The sequence below is a fragment of the Apteryx mantelli genome, chromosome 23, assembly GCF_036417845.1.
Source record: "Apteryx mantelli isolate bAptMan1 chromosome 23, bAptMan1.hap1, whole genome shotgun sequence".
NCBI classification, from domain to species: domain Eukaryota; kingdom Metazoa; phylum Chordata; class Aves; order Apterygiformes; family Apterygidae; genus Apteryx; species Apteryx mantelli.
The window spans coordinates 13,275,386-13,295,333 of record NC_090000.1 but is presented as its reverse complement, the minus strand read 5'-3'; positions in this window follow the sequence as shown (position 1 = coordinate 13,295,333).

The following is a 19,948-nucleotide window of genomic DNA, read 5'->3' as shown; positions in this document are numbered from 1 at the left end:
GGAGACAAGCCGTGGCCAAGAGTTGCGGCCTGCAGCAAGAACCACTCCTTTCAACCTAGCCAGTCTGTACAAAAGCGTTCAGCGAGGGAGTTCTTTCTCCTACTCCCAATCTCGTTACAGAGGAGGTCAGGACAAGGGCAGCTAATAGTAAAAACCTGGCAGGCAGCACGGAGAATATCTGAAGGCAAACCGGAAGCTCAGAGCAAATGCACGCCACCCAGCCAGAAACACTTTAGAAAGACCAAAATAAAGCCCGTGTGTCTAAACAGCAGGGTAAGGAAGGCTATAAAATGCAAAATGGCATATTCCAAAAAGCTGAAGCTAGCTTCAAAGGACGTACATGGGAAGGACTGTAAAATGACAAGTTTAATGTAAACACATGGTAAGTCAGCCCAAAAAGAGAGTCTGAGAAACAGCTTGCAAAAGGCATAAAAATTAACAATAAATCCATTGAACATTGCAGCAACAGGAAATCAGTTTTGCCAACAGCTGGCCAAGCTATAGAAGGAGCATTCAGAGAAGAAAGAAGATGATATTGTGAAAAACTGAATGAATTTTTGCATCCAGTTTCCCTGTTAAGGAGCCGGGATAGGTTCCAAGGCCTGAGCCCCTTTTACCGGCAATATGTCAGAGGACACATCTCAAATTGAGGTGCCAGTAAAAATAGTTCTAGGATAAACCTACAAAGTGAACAAACACCAGTTACAGCACCCAGATAGTATTCAGCTGCGTTGGAGGAAATCAAAGATGTGACAGCAGAAACAGTAGTCTTCCCAGGCCAGAAGGTAGCTGGTGACTCCAGTTTTTAAAAAGGAGTTCAGAGGCGTGCCAGAGAACTATCACTCAATAAACCTAACATCTTTACCAGGCAGATTGGTAGGAACTAACAGGCACATGTGGAGATATGACAATATTGGGAAGGAGTCAACAAAAAACTGCCTTAGTATTTGAAGATGGAGGATGGCCAGTGTAACACTAATTCTTAGAGAGCCAGGGGAGATCTAGGGAAGCAGAAGGCCTGTTTGCCTGATGTCTGCCTTAAAGAACAGGATTAATGGACATCTGGATGAATACAGTCTCCTTGGAAAGAGCCAACCCAGCTCTGGAAAAAGGAAGCCCAGCCTCACAAGTGCACTGGAGCCTTCTGAAGTAGTCAACAAATGGGGACAGTGGCTATTTGACTTACAAGGTTTTACACAGATTTCTAGAGATCATTTATCAGGATTTCTCATGAAAGGTTTCTAAAGAAACTACACAATCCTGAGACAAGAGGGAAGGTCACTGAGTGGGAGGAAGGTCACTGAGCTGGTCAGAAGACAGGGACTGAAAGACAGGACTGAACAGCTCATTCTCGCAGTGGAGGCAGGTCACTACTGGAGAGCCTCAAGGTCTGTGCTGGCACCTTGAAGACCTGAAATGGAGTGGTGGGGGAAAAACTGGGGAAAGATTGTTGAAGACACTAAATTATTCAAGATAGTATAGATGAGAAGCAATTGCAAAAAGTAGCAGAAAAAACCTGCAACACTGAGTGACTGGGCAATAAAACGGAAGATGAAATTCATTCTAGATAAATATAAGGTAATACACAAGGTAAAAAACAATCAATTTTACATAAAAAGTGCTGGACTTGGAGCTGGTTATTAGCATTCAGGAACCAGGCTTTGGTTTCTAATACTCAGTTCTATCAAAATGTCAGGTCAAAAATCAACAGCAATCAAAAAAGGCAAAGAAAATGTTAGGAATAATTATTAAAGGAATACAGAACGGAACAGAACATCACGATGTCACCATAGAAATCAGTACTGCTGCCTTATCTCGATTATCAGGTGCTCTCTAGCTCAAAAAGACTACAGAGAAATGGAAAGGATGATCCTTATGTGGAATGGTTTCCATACAAGGAACAAAAAAGTGCAAGAAGACTCTATCTGGGAAAAAAGATGACTAAGTTGGAACATCATAGAGGTCTAGAAAACTGAGTGGCATGATGAAAGTGATATGGAAAAACTGCTTATTGCCTATTTTGAGCAAAGAACTAAGAAGCATCTAATTATATTAGCAGAAAGTAAATTCCATTGCACAAATCTTTACACATCCTATGGACTGCCTTACTGAAGATGCTTGGATGCTAAAAAGTTTACACTAATCCAACAAGCAAATACAGGAGTCGATGAGTGAAAGATCCATTAAGAATTTTTAAATACAAAGACTCTTCACCCCTGACTCGGAAAGTCCCTGAGCCACAGATTACTACTGCTGTTCTCTGGAAGCATCTCTACGGGCTTACCATTTACTCCTACTTTTCGCTGCGTAATTACCAGTGGGAGAATAGTACTAGGCTAGACGGACCTTACCCTAAGACCTCAGTCTTATTTAAAACCGTTTTTATGCTGGTGACAGGTAATTGGAAGATGTGACACTGCTCCAGGATGTTTTATCCAAGAAACAAAACAGAGGAAGACCATGTCAGTACCATGAGGAATTGGTCAAAACCCCCAACAACTTCATTTCTGACAATACGCTGGTAAAAAACAGGAGACCATACACAAACTAAAGCGTAACACTAGACGTCAAAACAGGGAGAAGGTAGGCTGTGTTAAATGTTTTATTCAAAGTTAAGAAAAAATGCACTGTCCAGAAAAGCAGAGACTACTGCAGGGTTTGGCTTAGTAGCCCTCACAGAAAGAAGGGAATGACGGACACCAGCAATGGGAACCATAAAGACAGATGTTTAATGAACTTCTCTTCATACTAATTGCCTCTGCTAAAGAAGAGCTTGCCTTTTATATGTAATGCCTTCTCTTTTATATTTAATGACTTCTTCTAACAAGGATTTTCAAGGACTGTTTTTCTAAATGGCATATTTGCTGAGTTTTTGTTACTCTGCTTTTTGCACTCGGTAACTCCTTCATGCTAATCTCCATCAATGACTCCAGAAAGAATCTGTGCAGATTCCCTTGCACACTGGCAGTCTGTTATCTGCTCCCACTCTCAAAGCTTGATCGAGAAATTGGTCCCTTTTCAGATTACTCTAGAAATTCACAACCTCTCTTCTCTCAAACTGAAAAGCCCAATTTTTTTGTGAGAGCTCATGGTCCCTCCGTGCCATGGCGCTAACGGCATGCTGAAAGGTTGGCTCCTTGAATCAAGAATCCCGGGAGCTGATATTGGGTGGGAGTATTCTACCAACATATGGGTTTCTTGCACTCACTGACTGCAAAGCAGCTGCTCTGATATGCATGTTTGCATTTAACTAGCTTAAAAAAAAAAGGAAGTATAAGCAGAAAATCTTTTATGGAGAAAGAAAGAACATTTGATGCAAAGACAGTTTTGAACGGTACAGTAGATAACAATAACTCAGTCTGACTTCAACTTAATGCAACTGTCCCTGCAGACAAAAAAAATCATCTTATAAGAGGAAAAAAACCTCAGTGTTTAGTGCTTTCTCAGATAAATAGGTGAGACAGTGGGGAAATACGGAATGCCATAACTCAACAGATGTTATTTTATTTCATATCCCGGTTAGAAATGAGCAATCATTATAGAATTGCATATGCAGGATCAGGAGGAACATAGAATTGGGGACAGTTATTTCTGTCGTGCTTCAGCAGTATTTCCAAATAGGAATCCACTGTAAAAGGCGTGAATCAAAGAATAAATCTGTAGCTACAAAAGTGCCCCAGCTGAATCCAATAGCATGGATCAAAACACAGGCTTTGAAGACTAATCCTCTCAGTTAAAAAAAATAATAATAAGAAGAAGAATTTTCCTCCTTTCTCCCTCCCAAACAAGCTTCTTGTACATTCTGAGATGTGTGTATTTTCACAAAAACTTAACAGTTGAGAACATTTCTGAATTCTCTCTACTGCTCAGTGAGTTCTGGCTGAACTCGTAAAACAGATGGTGCTATTTCCTACCAAATAGATGAACACAATATTTCAGCTTTTGGCTTTTAAGAAGCCAAGGTGCTGTCACACGTTCTGAAAATAACAACACAAAAACTGTCCCCCCCGCAACCTGCTGTTTTGAAGAATTGATAAAAATCCCCAGAAATCAGGCAGCAACAGTCCATGCATCTGCTACTATGCTCATAAACCAGTTATATATTTGGAATTATGAGTGCTATAACTCTTACTTACATGCTAATACATGGACAAATCCATCACTTAACATTTTAGTATGTCCTGGTTCAGGGAATCCTTACTAATTAGCTTTCTTTTCTAAAGAATTGCTGGTTGTTTGATACACCTTCTCCCCATTCCCTACATCTATTTGTAAAATTCATGTCATACTTTAAACATGCTTTAAAATACTGATCTTTCTTTCCTGGAAAATAAACAGACACATGCCAGAAGCCAAGCTCTACAGAACAAAGCAGTGCACACAATGATAGGGAGGATAAGAGATTTCACTTTTAAAACTTTCACCACATTACCGTAACTAGCAGTTTAAGTTTTTTGGGGGGGGGGGTGTTTGTTTTTTGGTTTTTTTAGTATTTTAGAACTTTCCTTTAAGTCACGGCTCAATCAGAAGTTAAGACCTGTTAATTCAAACGCTGCCATTCCTCTTAGCACCACTAGATTCTAAGATCAACACAAAACTAAAGAACAGGACTTAAAGGTTCAATAGCAGCTGCAGAAGACAACCGCTCACTGCGCCTGCTGGGGATTGCTGTATTGCTGTCTGTCAGAGGTATCTAATACTCTACAAGAACATTCCTAAAGGACGTGCCACCAGGCTCTGAATGCAGCATTAAACTACAAAGTGGAAATGAAAGTATTATGATAATCGGATCATGCAAACAAGTTGGGTGCCATGCTAATTAAAGCCAATGCTGCATCCAACAGAGATTGATGACAGAAAGAAAATACAACCAATGGCAGCTGAGAAGTTCTCTCCATCCATTTTTAGGTGGTTATTGATCTAGAAATTGTGACCCAAATGTGTGTATCTTGGCACACTGCTAAAAGATGCAGCCGTTCAACACATATCTGCAATGGCAAGAGAAGTAACAGTGAGATCTAACGCTATTGTAAGGATGGGAAGAGATTTTACCAAGCCCAGGCTTTCAACTTGCCTCACGTATCGCTAGGGCACATTCCAGACAGCAATTGCGTGAAACCACATTAAAAGGATCACACCCCAGTTCTTACTGGGACCTTTTAACTCATGAAGGCTCCTTGCTCTGGTATTTCTGACTGAATATCTGATTTAGGTTTAGACTGGAACTTCTGTGTTGTAACCACAAAGCAATTTACTCACAGTACATAATTCACAAGGTTTTTGAGAATTGCAAAATCACAATGCTACTGGAACAGACTTAGTTACCGGTACAGCCTTCTCCATTAGATACTTGCCACTAAGTAAAGGTCTGTTGAGTGTATAAAGAGGTGGCAGATCTTCTATCTCTGCTACCCTCTGGTATACGGCTCTGGATAGATGATCCCCATGATATAAACTCCCCAAGATGATGCTAGAGAAGTAAATTGGCTCCACAAAGAGGCTAAGTAAGGCTCCTTGAATACCCAATACGTTCCACCTAAGAGGGAGGGAAAAACAAAACAAAAAAACAAAAAAACCACTTTCTTTTTAATGGAACAAGTAACATCTGCCAGACATAATAGCAGTCAATCACAATGGACTAGACTTCAAACTCTTCCTCATGCCTAGAGTGTGACTATGGTAGCATAGCTGTGACACCTGAGAGAATTTTAGAGATCAGCTTATGGGATGCTCAATGGTATCCTGAGTAAGATGACCCTTACCAACAGGTCTACAGTCAGCATCAATATCAGGAGCAGATTCCATAACTTCACCTCCCCACTAATGTATCTGGTGATGCATTTTTCGAAGCCTCCTAGGGTCAGACATGGACGGGATCACTCAGTCAGAGAAAGAGCCAAACTGCAAGATCCTCAGCCAGAAACAGCAGCTAATGCCTCCAAAACACACCTGGCAGTGGGCAAACTGTCTTTCCCAGAATACAAGAAGGATTGGGTCTGCAAGGCCTCATCATCACAAGAGAATGTTTTTCCTTTACATCCTAGCCAAGCGGTCCACATGCTGCTGCCGCCAAAAAAGATATTTGTCATTGCTTGCAATATCCACAGGCAGAGAGAAAACTGAATCTCCAGAAATCCAGGTGCATATATTCTTTGCTCACTTTAGCCATTTCATAGATTCCAACCATAAATCCCTGCCTGCACCGTTACAGCCTACACTGGTACAGGTTCAGTGTAGGCACCTAGCCTGTACAGGAGCAAAATGATGAATGGGTTTAGTAGCTCTGCTCATTTGATCGAGTTTCAACTCTTAATCTGTACGTGACGATCATGAAACACTTTGTTGAACCTCAAAGCCTACTGCAGGGTATTTCCACTGTCCTCTTTTTTGAGGTATACTTGCAAACAGTTTTGCACAATTAACACAGCATATCTGAGTATAACTGCAACACCTAGACAACTGGGTGCACAAGCAGCAGGAAAATGTCTTTTGGTGCTTGAAAAAAAGAAAAATTAGCACAATGGAAGATCTTGTACTCATACGAAATGGTCATCATTAGCAAAAGCCCCATCCTAATACGGATGCAAAGTTCCCCTACAAAAAGAGAGGGAAATCCGACCCTTGCTAACAGTGTTTCTCGGAGCTTGGGCAGGGATGACACAGCTCCACCTCACCATCAGCTCAGGCTAGAAACTGTGTAGCACAACTGCTTAGCTACTGCTAGAAACTGGACTACATATTTTGACCGGCTACAAGATTTGAAAAAGGTTTAAAAAAAAATTGCAGCCCAAGTAAACAACTTATTTGCAAACCTTTACTGAGTATGAAAATGGAGGCAATGTGCATTAGCTTACTCACCTGTCATTAAAAAAGTTGGGTTTAATGAACGAGTAGAAATTCTGTACTAATAAAATTTAAGGCATAGTTTACATTGAATAAAGGCATATTTTGTATAACACTGAAAATGCAATCAACAGCCAAACAATAAGAAACCATCAGATTAAAGGTATCAGGTGAAAAATTATTGCTTACCAGGGCCTAGATGCCTTTCTAAGGACTTTATCATGACTAGAATTTTGTAAGCACAGTCACGTATTTCAAGTGCCAAATAAATCTCAATGGTATTTTCTTGTTATTTGCAGTATTACCTACATCAAGAATAGAGAAGCATATGGACTACTACAGTTACAGATAATATTACGGAAGAAACATCTGGAAAGAATTCAAGTCTAAGCATTGCAAATTGTGGTCTTACAACCGTATCTGAAACTTGCAGACACACAAATTAAGCTTCCTCAAGTTAAGCCTATTTCATTTTACTTTTCAGGAACAGTACTTGAGCGATGGACAGATATTTTACAGAAGGCCAAAGTGCTCCTCCGGCAACCCCTAGTTCCCCAAAGAAAACCTTTGTAAGCTTTGCAGGGCCTTTTTATTGATACCAATTGCAATATTTCTAGAGCTTGTGTTTTGCTGGTTTTCCCACACACACCTCCCAAACTTGGTACCCTTCCCTGGCACAGAAAATGAAAGATGAAGCTTGTCCTGGTAAAATTATATTGATTAACTCAAAAAGAAGAGCTTGGACAGCTGAATAAGCATCTGCAGGACAAACTGTAGGAGCTTGCATTACAACATCACCACTCTGCAGTAACTGCCCAACACGTGCTGGTTTTGCCAAGGTCACTTGTGTCGCATTCACCATTTGAAGGACATGCTCGTGGGCACTGGGTTCGGAGCAGCTGGCTCTCTGCAAGCACAGGGTTTGCAGAATCCATTTACATGACCAAAACCTCACGCTCTTAAAATTGCTTAGGCAGGGTCGGATGGTTGTTAGGCTTTTAAAATCAGGTTTAAATTTCAAATGCTACAATAAGATTACATACAGTTATCCACAGGAAAATATACCTATATCAGAAATCACCTGCAGACGTACTGCAAAGTTAAGTTAGTTTTGTATCATAATGTTTTGCAGTAACTCAGAGAGAAACATAAAACCCAGTGAAGATCTGTAGATTGTAACTGAGTCAGAGAGGCAGGATTACACAGAGACTTTTCTTGTTGTTCCTTTCTACACTATACTTCCTCCTGGCTAAACGACAGTTTCTCACCTCCATTAGCACAAGTACTAGAAATCAGGCTGATGGATATGAACTGAAAAGAAACTATATCAACACCATGTATCAATTTTCAAAAGGCCAAAAACATTGTTTAGTGAAATCACAACCTATTTTGAAGTTAGCGGGCCAAGTTCTGTATAGGTTCACTACAAACTGAGGTGCACAGCAGGGAGCAAAATTTATTCCAGAAAATTTTAATAAAGTCTGTGCTGCCTTTTGAGTCAAGCCAGTGAAAAAAACTGAGTAAAAGCTTTTTTCTTCACATTAATACATAAAGTAATAGCAGAAAGGGTTAAGTAACTGAAGTGACTTAAGTCTAGTACAAATTCCAATCTCCCAGTTCTCAGACTGAGTTTATAACACAGAAATGAACCTTTCCACTGCAATGCCACGCTGTAGCAGAGCATGCAGACTCCGGCCAAGGTGTAACACTTATTTCGGAGCACTTGATGTCCCAAGAAAGCGATAATGGAAGACAACTCTGTCATCTCCAATTCAGCAATTAAAACCTTTCACCCCTGTGGAGGAAAAAGGATGAGCAGGGAGGCACTGCGGGGCGGAACATGGGAAGGTCGTAACGGGCGGAGCACTGCTGCCGGAGAAGAAGGCGGGGCTTTACAGCATTATAAAAGAGCAGGACACGCTTCATTAAACGCCATTTTGCCACTCCTCATATTGGTGTCTGTGTGGTGATGGTCCGGGGTCTGGGGAGAAGGCCCCGTGCCTCCTCAGTAAGAACGAGAACGGTAACAAGTGGTGACCCCGACGTGATACCGAGGAGGCGGCTCGGCCGGCGCAGGCGCTGGGAGCGTGAGGAAGGGATCCGGATCCGGAACCATGGAGGCCATATGTAAGGTAGTGATGGCCTGCGCCAAGGAATGGCGGGCGCCGCTGAAGGCGAGCGCGATACGAGCGTGTGTAGAGAGGCTCGTAAAGGAGGGAGCGATTACTTCTCCTATGGAGATTCTGCGGGAGGAACTGTGGCTGCAATGCACAGCAGCGCTGGCGGAGTTCCCGATGGACGGGGGATCCGCGAGGGAGTTAAAGGTGTGGGGGCTGATAAGAATGCTCCTGCGGAGCACGAGGGAGGCCCCGGCGAAAGAACGGGAGAGTGGGGGCGGGGAGGTTCCAGTGATCCTACCAGTGGAATCCCAGGAGCCGCCTCCGGTGTATCCCTGGCAAGATCTCGCAGAAGACAGAGAGGGATGGGGGGTCGACAGGACCGAACCCGAGGATTGCGTGCCTGGCGCAGTTTTGAGGAAGACGCTTAGTGCGGAAGATAGGACCCTGCTGCCGTGGGCCCCGGCAGAGGAGGGTGCTGTAGGCGGGGAGAGTCAGGCACTGCAGCGAGGGAGGAAGGGTAACGGCCAGTCAGAGCGGAGAGACCAGAGTTCGACCTTGAAAGGAGGGAGGAAGGTTCGGGTGAGATTGCCGGTTGAGGAGGAGAGCGGAGAAGATAGCAGCGACGAGGAAGGCGGGGGCTTGCGAGAAGTTACGCGCAGGCTGCGGGGGTGTGCAATAGGAGAGACACAGCCGAAAGGGAAGCCGAAGGGCGGAGAAGAAGTAACAACATCCCCGGTCGACACCCTATTGCGTGCATTAGAGGAAATAAGGCGGGAGGTCGAAAAACAGAGGGACCTGCTCAGCGGAGCAAAAAGGGGAGCGGCCCCTGCCAAGTCCATACCACTCACTGACTGGCAGCTAATAGCCGACCAGATGAGAAAGGGACCACAGCGTTGCTTCTCTTGTGGATATCACAGGGAAGAGGGTATGCTGCGGAAAAACGGGAGGAGCAGATAAGATGGGTTCCAATGAAATGCATAAAACCTGACCTAAATGCACGTACGGGAGGGTCTGGGGTGTAACTAATCATTCTTGGTGAGATTCCATCCTGAACAGGGCGACGCCAGACGGGATGCTGCTGCATGGCTGCATTGATGTTTATCGCCGGCTTCATGATTCCGGGGACCGCAGAGTTATACTGGAGGAGATGAGCACAGAGCAGCTCACTACTGCATCCCTAGAAATGGCTTATAACACTAGGCTTGATAGCACTCACAGTAGTAATAGCGATATGCTGCGGCTTGCTAATTCTGAACTATTGCTTACGGCATGTACGGCTTAACTGCTTGATAGACATGAGCATAGAGTATATCAATTAATAGTACAGGAAAAAGAGGTTCTAGACAAGATATTTGCATGAGAAGCAGTAGACTAGGCGTAGCGGAAGATCACGCGGTGTGACGCGCAGCCTAGGGGTGGAAACGAAGTGCACCTGTATGTAAGCTTGCACGCAGCCCACAATAAACGCCATTAGACGAATGGCTAACTAACCTGTTTGGCAATCTACCACAGTGGCTAACAGGACTGCTCGCTGAAGGCTTGCGCATTGTGCTAATCCTCATAATTATAGGCTTATGCTTGTGTGTAATACTGAGCTGCGTTAAGAAAGCCTTGCTGAAAGTAGCGGGCCAAGTCTGGATTGCTCGAAAACAAGAAGGAGAACTTCTGGAGGAATGGCTGGGCTTTGGGGGGGGGCTATAGTCTGTTGGAACTGAGCAATCCCGCCTATGGCCGCTGAACCGATGAAGACAAGGACACCGCCTGCGTTAAGAAGCGGAAGAAGGGGAGGCAGCACACAGCTCCGCTCACGAAGCTACTAATGCAAGGAACCACCCGATGGCGGTCCCGTCGAGACACACTGCACTTCCGCGTGTTTTGTTGCGTCCCGCTCGATATAACGAAACAACATTGATGGGAGAGGGGGAGATGTGGAGGAAAAAGGATGAGCAGGGAGGCACTGCGGGGCGGAACATGGGAAGGTCGTAACGGGCGGAGCACTGCTGCCGGAGAAGAAGGCAGGGCTTTACAGCATTATAAAAGAGCAGGACACGCTTCATTAAACGCCATTTTGCCACTCCTCATATTGGTGTCTGTGTGGTGATGGTCCGGGGCCTGGGGAGAAGGCCCCGTGCCTCCTCGGTAAGAACGAGAACGGTAACACACCCCAGCCATAGGCAAAAATCCAGAACTCCCATGTACGACCTCGTGGCAGGTCCGACCATAATGGGCAGCCCACCAAAGCACGGAACAGACTGGACCCATGCAACACCTTTTCTCACTGTCAAAACAGGAAAACGGCATTGAGTTTGCATCGGAGAAAAGCGCTATACCACAAGCTTAAGCAGAACACAGGACCGGTGCATTCATGCCAATGGGAATATTCAAATGCCTCAAGGAAGACGCATAGTCAAGAGCTTTGCTGCAGAGGAGAAGAGCTTCCACAGGTAGGGAGAAATCCTCCAACGTGAAACTTTTCACCGGAAAAAAATGACACACTAGTCTAGCAGAGCATAAAACCGATGCCTCTTATCACTGTTTTACTTATCCTCAGCGTTCGGGTTTTAAGTTACTGCAAGAATCAAGCGATTTCCTTTCACAACCACTTGTAAAACTTCAAACTAAAGCTGCCATTTTAAATATGACCTTTCATGGTGATACTAAGCACCAGGCGCAGGACCTAGTTCCAGACTGCTGACCCTTAAATACATGTCCCTGCATTTGAGTTGTGTGTCCAGGCCCAATTCCAGTTAACGGTGATTTACTCAGGATGCCTAGTCTGAAGATGACCATGTTTTTTCAGCTGAAGAGCTCTCATCAACGAGACGACCGTCTAACGTAACGGAAGCTTCGACTCCTCGTGCGGGTGGGAATACCTGCAGCCGAGTCCCTGCCGGCGAGCTCTCCTCCCGTGGCTTCAACTTCGCAGCTCTGCGAGCCACGTGCCAGCAAGGAAAGGTGCTCCAAAGCGATGCTAGAAAGCTCTGCCTTCAGACAGTGGCTTATTGACTTGCCCTGAAAGGATTCAGAACCAATTTTCTTAACCTCAGAGCAGCCTTTCATGGTACAGAAGCTCAGTCAGCCAGGAGTCCTCGAGCAGGTTCTTCCTGGGGCTCATCAAGGTTATGTTTAAGCACAACTCCGAGGAGGCGACAGAATTTCTAAAGCTCTTTAGTAGCCATTAGAAAAGTACTTAAGCAAGGGAAGGGAAACAGAAGCAGCTACTAAATCAAAACTACAGCCCTCCTTTTTTCTCAAGGCAGCAGACATACCACAATGGCCCTTACTAGCAACTGTGTTAAGGTTTTCAGTGTTATTATTATTATTACCTGTATTAGCTACTGCTGCTTTTCTTGGACAAGGAACTAGAAATGATAAATTTAGCCACTATCTGGCTACTGTTGCAACAGTTAACAAACACTAGGAGGGCTCCAGGCAAAGGATACTGTAACCTGCTGCTGTTACTCAGTGTGAAGTTGCACCCTGTCATTTCCTCAAGACGAAGCCTGACATAAGAGGACGCATCTACTGCAGCTCACCGCCTTGATCCTCCTCAGTCCACTAATTCAATTGCTTGTATGGCTCTCTGTAAAGTCAGATCAGTGAAATGATCCAAATTAAAAAATAATAAAAAATTGAAAAAGGGGCAAGGAGGAGGAGATGCTCGCCGCTGGAAATACCGTGATACAAAAAGCACCATCAGGTCCTGCCCCTGCATGCTGGCTTGCCCCAGCTGTGCTGCAAATCACGTCAGTGAAATCATCAAGGTTTTGTGTTTTAAAATGGCAGTTTTGCTGGTCCACACTGGCTCAGAGCTCCCCAACCAGCTGCATCGTCACAGCTGAGAGGCAGGGAACTGCAGTGTGCAGGCAGCAGCTGGGCACGGGCGACAGCAGTCTCCTAAAACAGTTTTGCCATCAGAGAATAAACTACTGGAAGCACATTTGCCAGCCCAGCTTAAGGTTAGCTTGCTTTTAGAAATGAAGTAAGCAGTGAAAAAACGATACTTTTTCCTGTGGATAATTTCACTGAGTTCAGTGGGACCACCCTGCTGAGCAAAATGATGTAGGATGGAGCAAACTGTAAGAGGAGCAACAAATTAGATCTGATCTGATCTGATCATGTATAAAATGCATCCTTTTCATTAACCCCGTTATTATTTATCTCTAGACTCTTGATTATTTTATAAATTCATATATTCATTGTTTGCTATGAAGAAGAAATCATGTATGATTACATACAGTCTCTCACTGGGTATCAGGTTTATAATTTTTTTTTTGAAGATTTTCCATCAAAACTGTACCAACAGATCTTCTTTTCTGATGAAGTATTTTTTGCATAAAATTCTGCTTTCCATGGAGTGTTTTTCATGAAAAACTCAAGCACTTGAAAAAAATGCAGGTGCAATCCCAAAACTACTCTGATTCAGAAATGCTGCTGAGATGTCTCACTAGGGGTGAGGCTCAGAGTGCCTTGTGTCCCTGCTTACTTAGCAGACTTAGCTACAGTCAGACCAAATATTTTCCCTGTCACCAAGACTCTGCCATATCTGCCACCTCCTCTGAAAAGTAATCTTGTGTTCAAGGGTCCGGAGAAACTTTCCTTTCCGCTGCTACATCTCACCGCCTTTAAGGACACCCTTTAGACACCAATGAGAGCCACTGTCCATCTGCACATTTCCAATTTAAGTCTCAGCATCACTTCACTTAATATTTGCTACACAACTGCCTGTTCCTTGTGGTGGATCTTGGGAAACTGCATAGACAAGATATTTGCATGAGAAGCGGTAGACTAGGCGTAGCGGAAGATCACGTGGTGTGACGCGCAGCCTAGGGGTGGAAACGAAGTGCACCTGTATGTAAGCTTGCACGCAGCCCAGAATAAATGCCATTTTAGCATCTCTCACATTGAGGCCTGTGCTTTGTGACCCTGCAGTAGAGGAGGCTGCAGCGCTCCCCTGGTGGCACCGTGGGTCCGGGCGAGAGCACGGCAACAAATGGTGACCCCAACGTGATTCGGCAGGACCGACACGTCTCGCCGTGAGACCCAGGGGGTGCGGGCCGTCTCCAGAGGGAGAGCGGCGGCTGCGACGGCGAGCAGCGGGCGATAGCTGAGAGTCCGGACGATATGGAGGCGTTGATAAAGGTAGTTGTGTTCCTAGCTAAGACATGGGGAGCTTCTGTGAAGCCAAAAGATATTACACTATGTGTAGAGCGGCTCCAGAAAGAAGGAGTCATAAATAAGCCGGGGGACTGCTTGCAGCCGGAATTCTGGCCGCGATGCACTACGGTGCTGGCGGAGCGAGCTATGTCCACAAACAAGGCTAAAGATCTCAAGACGTGGGGAGTTATACTCCGTCTTTTGAAGCGGTCGCGGGAGGAATTACAGACTTGGAAGGCCGCCCGCGACGCGTTGCTTCATCAGGAGAAGGCTGAGACGGAAACGGAGGAGAAGCCTAGTGATGGGGGCGGGGAGGCCCCGGTGAAAGAACAGGAGAGCGGGGGCGGGGAGGCCCCGGCGAAAGAACGGGAGAGCGGGGGCGGGGAGGTTCCAGTGATCCTACCGGTGGAATCCCAGGAGCCGCCTCCGGTGTATCCCTGGCAAGATCTCGCACAAGACAGAGAGGGATGGGGGGTCGACGGGACCGAACCCGAGGATTGCGTGCCTGGCGCAGTTTTGAGGAAGACGCTTAGTGAGGAAGATAGGACCCTGCAGCGAGGGAGGAAGGGTAACGGCCCATCAGAGCGGAGAGACCAGAGTTCGACCTTGAAAGGAGGGAGGAAGGTTCGGGTGAGATTGCCGGTTGAGGAGGAGAGCGGAGAAGATAGCAGCGACGAGGAAGGCGGGGGCTTGCGAGAAGTTACGCGCAGGCTGCGGGGGTGTGCAATAGGAGAGACACAGCCGAAAGGGAAGCCGAAGGGCGGAGAAGAAGTAACAACATCCCCGGTCGACACCCTATTGCGTGCATTAGAGGAAATAAGGCGGGAGGTCGAAAAACAGAGGGACCTGCTCAGCGGAGCAAAAAGGGGAGCGGCCCCTGCCAAGTCCATACCACTCACTGACTGGCAGCTAATAGCCGATTCGTGTGCCCTTCAGGGCTTACGGTTCGAGCAAGTGCCGCAAGTCTGCCCCGTAAGGGCAGTACCGGGGGAAGGGGTCCAGTGGGTGGTGCTCGAGCCCAAGATAGTACAGGGGCTGATGACCTTGGTGAAAGAGAACGGGCTGAAACATCAGCAAACTCAGATGTTGTTGGATAGTGAGCATGCCCAGGCGTGTACGCCTTACGACCTACGGCAGCTGGCGAGGGCGGTACTGTCACCCACGCATTGGATGCTGTGGAAGGAGGCATGGCAAGGCCGTTGTGCCGCCCTAGCTGCAGCTGCCGCCGGGAACCCGAACCACCACCTAGCAGGTACCACACTGGATCGCTTGGTGGGGCGAGGTGCAAACCTCGCATCCCCGAACCAGCAAGCGACAGCTCTCAGAGGCCGGGAGGTCATGGCCACAACAGAGGCTTCGCGGGCCGCGTATGAAGAACTCGGGAAGCTAGTAAAGGTAGAGCCACCCTGGACAAAGATAAAACAGACACACGCAGAGAGCTTCACTGAATTCTGTGACAGGCTCCAACGGGCCATTGCAGAGTCAGACTTGCCCCCTGAGGCCCAGGGTCCGGTCATGATGGAGTGCCTCTGGCAGCAGAGTAACGCCATGACGCAGGACATCATGAAAACGATCCCTAAAGGAGCACCACTTTCGGTTGTCATCCGCACAGTACTGCAAAAACAGAACCAGGGAACAGCGGCAGCACAGGCTCTTGTCTCGGCGGTGGACCAGATGAGAAAGGGACCACAGCGATGCTTCTCTTGTGGCAGATTAGGGCATATTAGCGCACACTGTCAGTGGCAGGGCCGGCCGATCTCGTGGCAAGGCCGAGGGTCATGCTGGGCTTGTGGGCAGTACGGGCATGTAGCCCGAGAGTGTCCCCAAAATCAACAGCGGAAACTGCCGGGAAACGGGGGGCGGGGGGGGCATCGCAAAGGGGCGTCCCTCCCGTAGATCTTGGCCCTGCACAGGAGTGTGACCGGAGTTGGCCCGACAGTGGCAGAGGTCCAAGAGGAAGACGTCCCAACGTGGCTCTGGCAGTAAAATTAGGTGACCGCCCGGTGGTGCGGGCGACGCTGAGCTTGGGAGGATGTAGTGACGAGGGGAGGAGGATAATAACCATGCTGGCGGACTCCGGAGCGGACGTGACGTGCATAGCACACGCCCAGTGGCCTGAGAGCTGGCCCTTGATGGATGCTGGTTACATAACCGGAGTTGGAGGAATGGCTAGTACGTACAGGAGTATGATGCCGGTGGAGATCCGCGTGCAGGACGACGATGGCGACGAGCTGATAGCTCGGGTCTGGCCGTACGTCACGCACATCCCTGACTCACTGTTAGGCCGAGATGCCATGGCGCAAATGAGGCTCAAGCTCACAAATTTAGTATGAGGGCCACTGCTGGAGGCGGCGTGAAGATCACTTGGAAAACGGAAGAACCTGTGTGGATAGAGCAGTGGCCCCTTACGGAAGAAAAATTGAAAGCCGCCAGAGAAATAGTAGACCATGAGCTACAAGCAGGACACTTACAAGAGAGCTATAGCCCCTGGAACACTCCCATATTCGTGATTAAGAAGAAGGCGTCTGGGAAGTTTCGACTTCTTCATGATCTCAGAGCCGCTAATAGCCAAATGATGGGCATGGGATCATTCCAGCCCGGACTTCCACTGATCTCCACGATTCCGAGAGGATGGCCAGCAGTGGCATTGGACATTAAGGACTGTTTTTTCTCGATTCCTCTGCACCCGGACGATTGCCGTAGATTTGCGTTCACCGTACCACATACCAATCTGGATGCCCCTGCAAAGCGGTACCAATGGACGGTCTTACCGCAGGGCATGAAGAACTCGCCCGCCTTATGCCAAACTTATGTTGCCAGAGCCCTGCAGCCGGTGCGTGACCACTGGCCGGACATGAAAATTATTCACTACATGGATGATATACTCCTGGCGGCAGAAGAGGACAAGCATTTAGAACAAGCCCTCCAAGAGGTCAAACAGAATTTGGAGGAGGCAGGACTGCAACTGTCAGAAGCGAAGCTCCAACGAGGAAGCGACATCAAGTACTTGGGGTGCTGCATCAGCCCCACGGAGGTGCGGCCCCTGAGAATAGAATTGAACCCGAAGGTGACTACCCTACACGATGTACAAAAATTAGTAGGTGCGTTGCAGTGGCTGAGGCCTATCATTGGCATAATGCCGCAGGAGATGAGCCCCCTCCACGATCTGTTAAAGGGGAAGGCACCCTGGGAGCCCAGACACCTTACGCCAGAGGCCCAGAAGAGTCTTCGCAACATAGAGCAACGAATGGCCACAGCTGGATTGGGAAGGTGGGATCCGCAGGCCCCTATCACCGCTATGCTGAAGGTAACCAAGGCAGGCCTTATAGGGGCCCTTGCGCAGAACGAAGCAGCTAAAGTGAGGATACTACTGTGGCTATTCTCCAACCAAGTCGGTACAGCGTTCTTACCCATCACTGCGGCAACCGCTAAGGTAATCACCAAAGCACGGAAGGCTTGCTGTCGGCATTTCGGTAAGGACCCGGACGTCATCGCGACATCTATACCTAAGGCAACCTGGAATGCTTATTTTGCCCAAGACGAGGAGGTTGTCTTGGCACTACATACCTTCGGAGGAGTGCTTCAGCATGGAAAAACCCCTGCGCTGTTAGAGAGCCTTCAGCATTGCTTTCCAGAGATTAAGCCGAGGGTACTTCCACAGCCCCAGCCGGGTCCGACGTTCTTCACGGATGCCTCGTCGCGAACCTCTACAGCAGCAGTAGTTTGGTATAAGGATGAGCAGTGGCACAAGGCTACGTGGCAGCAGGAAGCCAGCGTTCAGTGGCTGGAAGCGAAAGCGGTCTGCATGGCCCTGGCGCTAGGACCAAATAGCCATGCAAACATCACCACGGATTCCGTCTTCGTTCACAATCTGGTAAACAGGATGGCCCAGCCTGGATTCGTAGGAAGCGATATCCGCATGATGTTAGAAGAGGCGCTGCAGAGCCGGACTGCGCCCTGCACTATAATGCATGTCAACAGCCATCAATCGCTACCTGGGTTCTTCTACGAAGGAAACAGCCTTGCCGACGGGGCCGCCAAGGGAATATGGACGATGACCGAGGCGAAGGAGGTGCACGACTTCCTTCATTTGGGGCCTCGCGCGCTGGCAAAGCACTCAGGCATTCCTCTGGCCAGAGCACGCGAAATTGTCGCGGCATGCCCATATTGTCAGAAAACACCGCTGTGGGAGGCGGGGGTGAACCCCCGGGGTCTAAAAGGGAATGAGATATGGCAGACGGACTTTACCTACTTCCCGGAGTTCAAGCCACAGCCTTGGCTGGCGGTAACAATAGACACCTGTAGCACTGTGATCATCGCAACACAGCATCAGAAGCAGACGGCCCGAGCGGCACAGAGCCACTGGAACCTAGCCATTGCGTGGCTAGGGGTGCCAGCGAAGATAAAGACGGACAACGGGCCCTGTTTTATCTCTCAGAGCACAGCCGAATGGGCACAGCTATGGGGAATTGTTCTACTCAGAGGCCTGCCCTATAACTCCACAGGCCAGGCAATCGTAGAACGGCCCAATCAAACACTGAAAAGTAAAATAAAATCCCTAGCTGAGGCGGAAGGCTGTGGGGGAGGCATCCCTCCTGAGAAACAGGCGATGCTACTGCATCGCGCGCTCTATGTGCTGAACCATCACAGCAGAGGGGATTGCCACATGGAGCCAGTGAGGAGACATTGGGGGCACCTACCGCCCTCGACGGGTCCAGGTGTGAAGGTCCGCTTCCCAGGGGAAGGGGAGTGGGAGACAGGATGGGAACTGATATCACAGGGAAGAGGGTATGCCGCGATAAAACGGGAGGAGCAGATAAGGTGGGTTCCAATGAAATGCATAAAACCTGACTTAAATGCACGTACGAAAGGGTCTGGGGTGTAACTAATCATTCTTGGTGAGATTCCATCCTGAACAGGGCAACGCCAGACGGGATGCTGCTGCATGGCTGCATTGATGTTTATCGCCGGCTTCATGATTCCGGGGACCACAGAGTCATACTGGAGGAGATGAGCACAGGCGCACGGAGCAGCTCACTACTGCATCCCGTTCAACCCCGAGGCGGGGCCGACAGAGACTTTCCTGACAGGGAACAAGTCAACACAGGGGCGTGGATCTTGTCATGGTTTGATTAGAAATGGCTTATAACACTAGGCTTGATAGCACTCACAGTAGTAATAGTGATATGCTGCGGCTTGCTAATTCTGAATTATTGCTTACGGCATGTACGGCTTAACTGCTTGATAGACATGAGTGTAGAGTATATCAATTAATAGTACAGGAAAAAGAGGTTCTAGAAAGGGGGGGAGATGTGGTGGATCTTGGGAAACTGCATAGACAAGATATTTGCATGAGAAGTGGTAGACTAGGCATAGCGGAAGATCACGTGGTGTGACGCGCAGCCTAGGGGTGGAAACGAAGTGCACCTGTATGTAAGCTTGCACGCAGCCCAGAATAAATGCCATTTTAGCATCTCTCACATTGAGGCCTGTGCTTTGTGACCCTGCAGTAGAGGAGGCTGCAGCGCTCCCCTGGTGGCACCGTGGGTCCGGGCGAGAGCACGGCAACAGTTCCTACAGATGTAACCAGTTTCAGGTTCTGCCACACCTGCACTTAAGTATCCATAAATTCACATACAGCTTTTGGTTTGGCAATGAAGTTGCACGTGAATTGTGTTCAAAATCTGAAATTTATAGAGAGAACATTCTCTGTGCAGCGGGCTCACCTGAGAGCTACAATTTTACAGATGAGCACCACGTCAGGGAAATCTGATTTTTCCAGAATTATCATACCTACTGGTTTCCTTAATCTATATTCACTGCTTAGA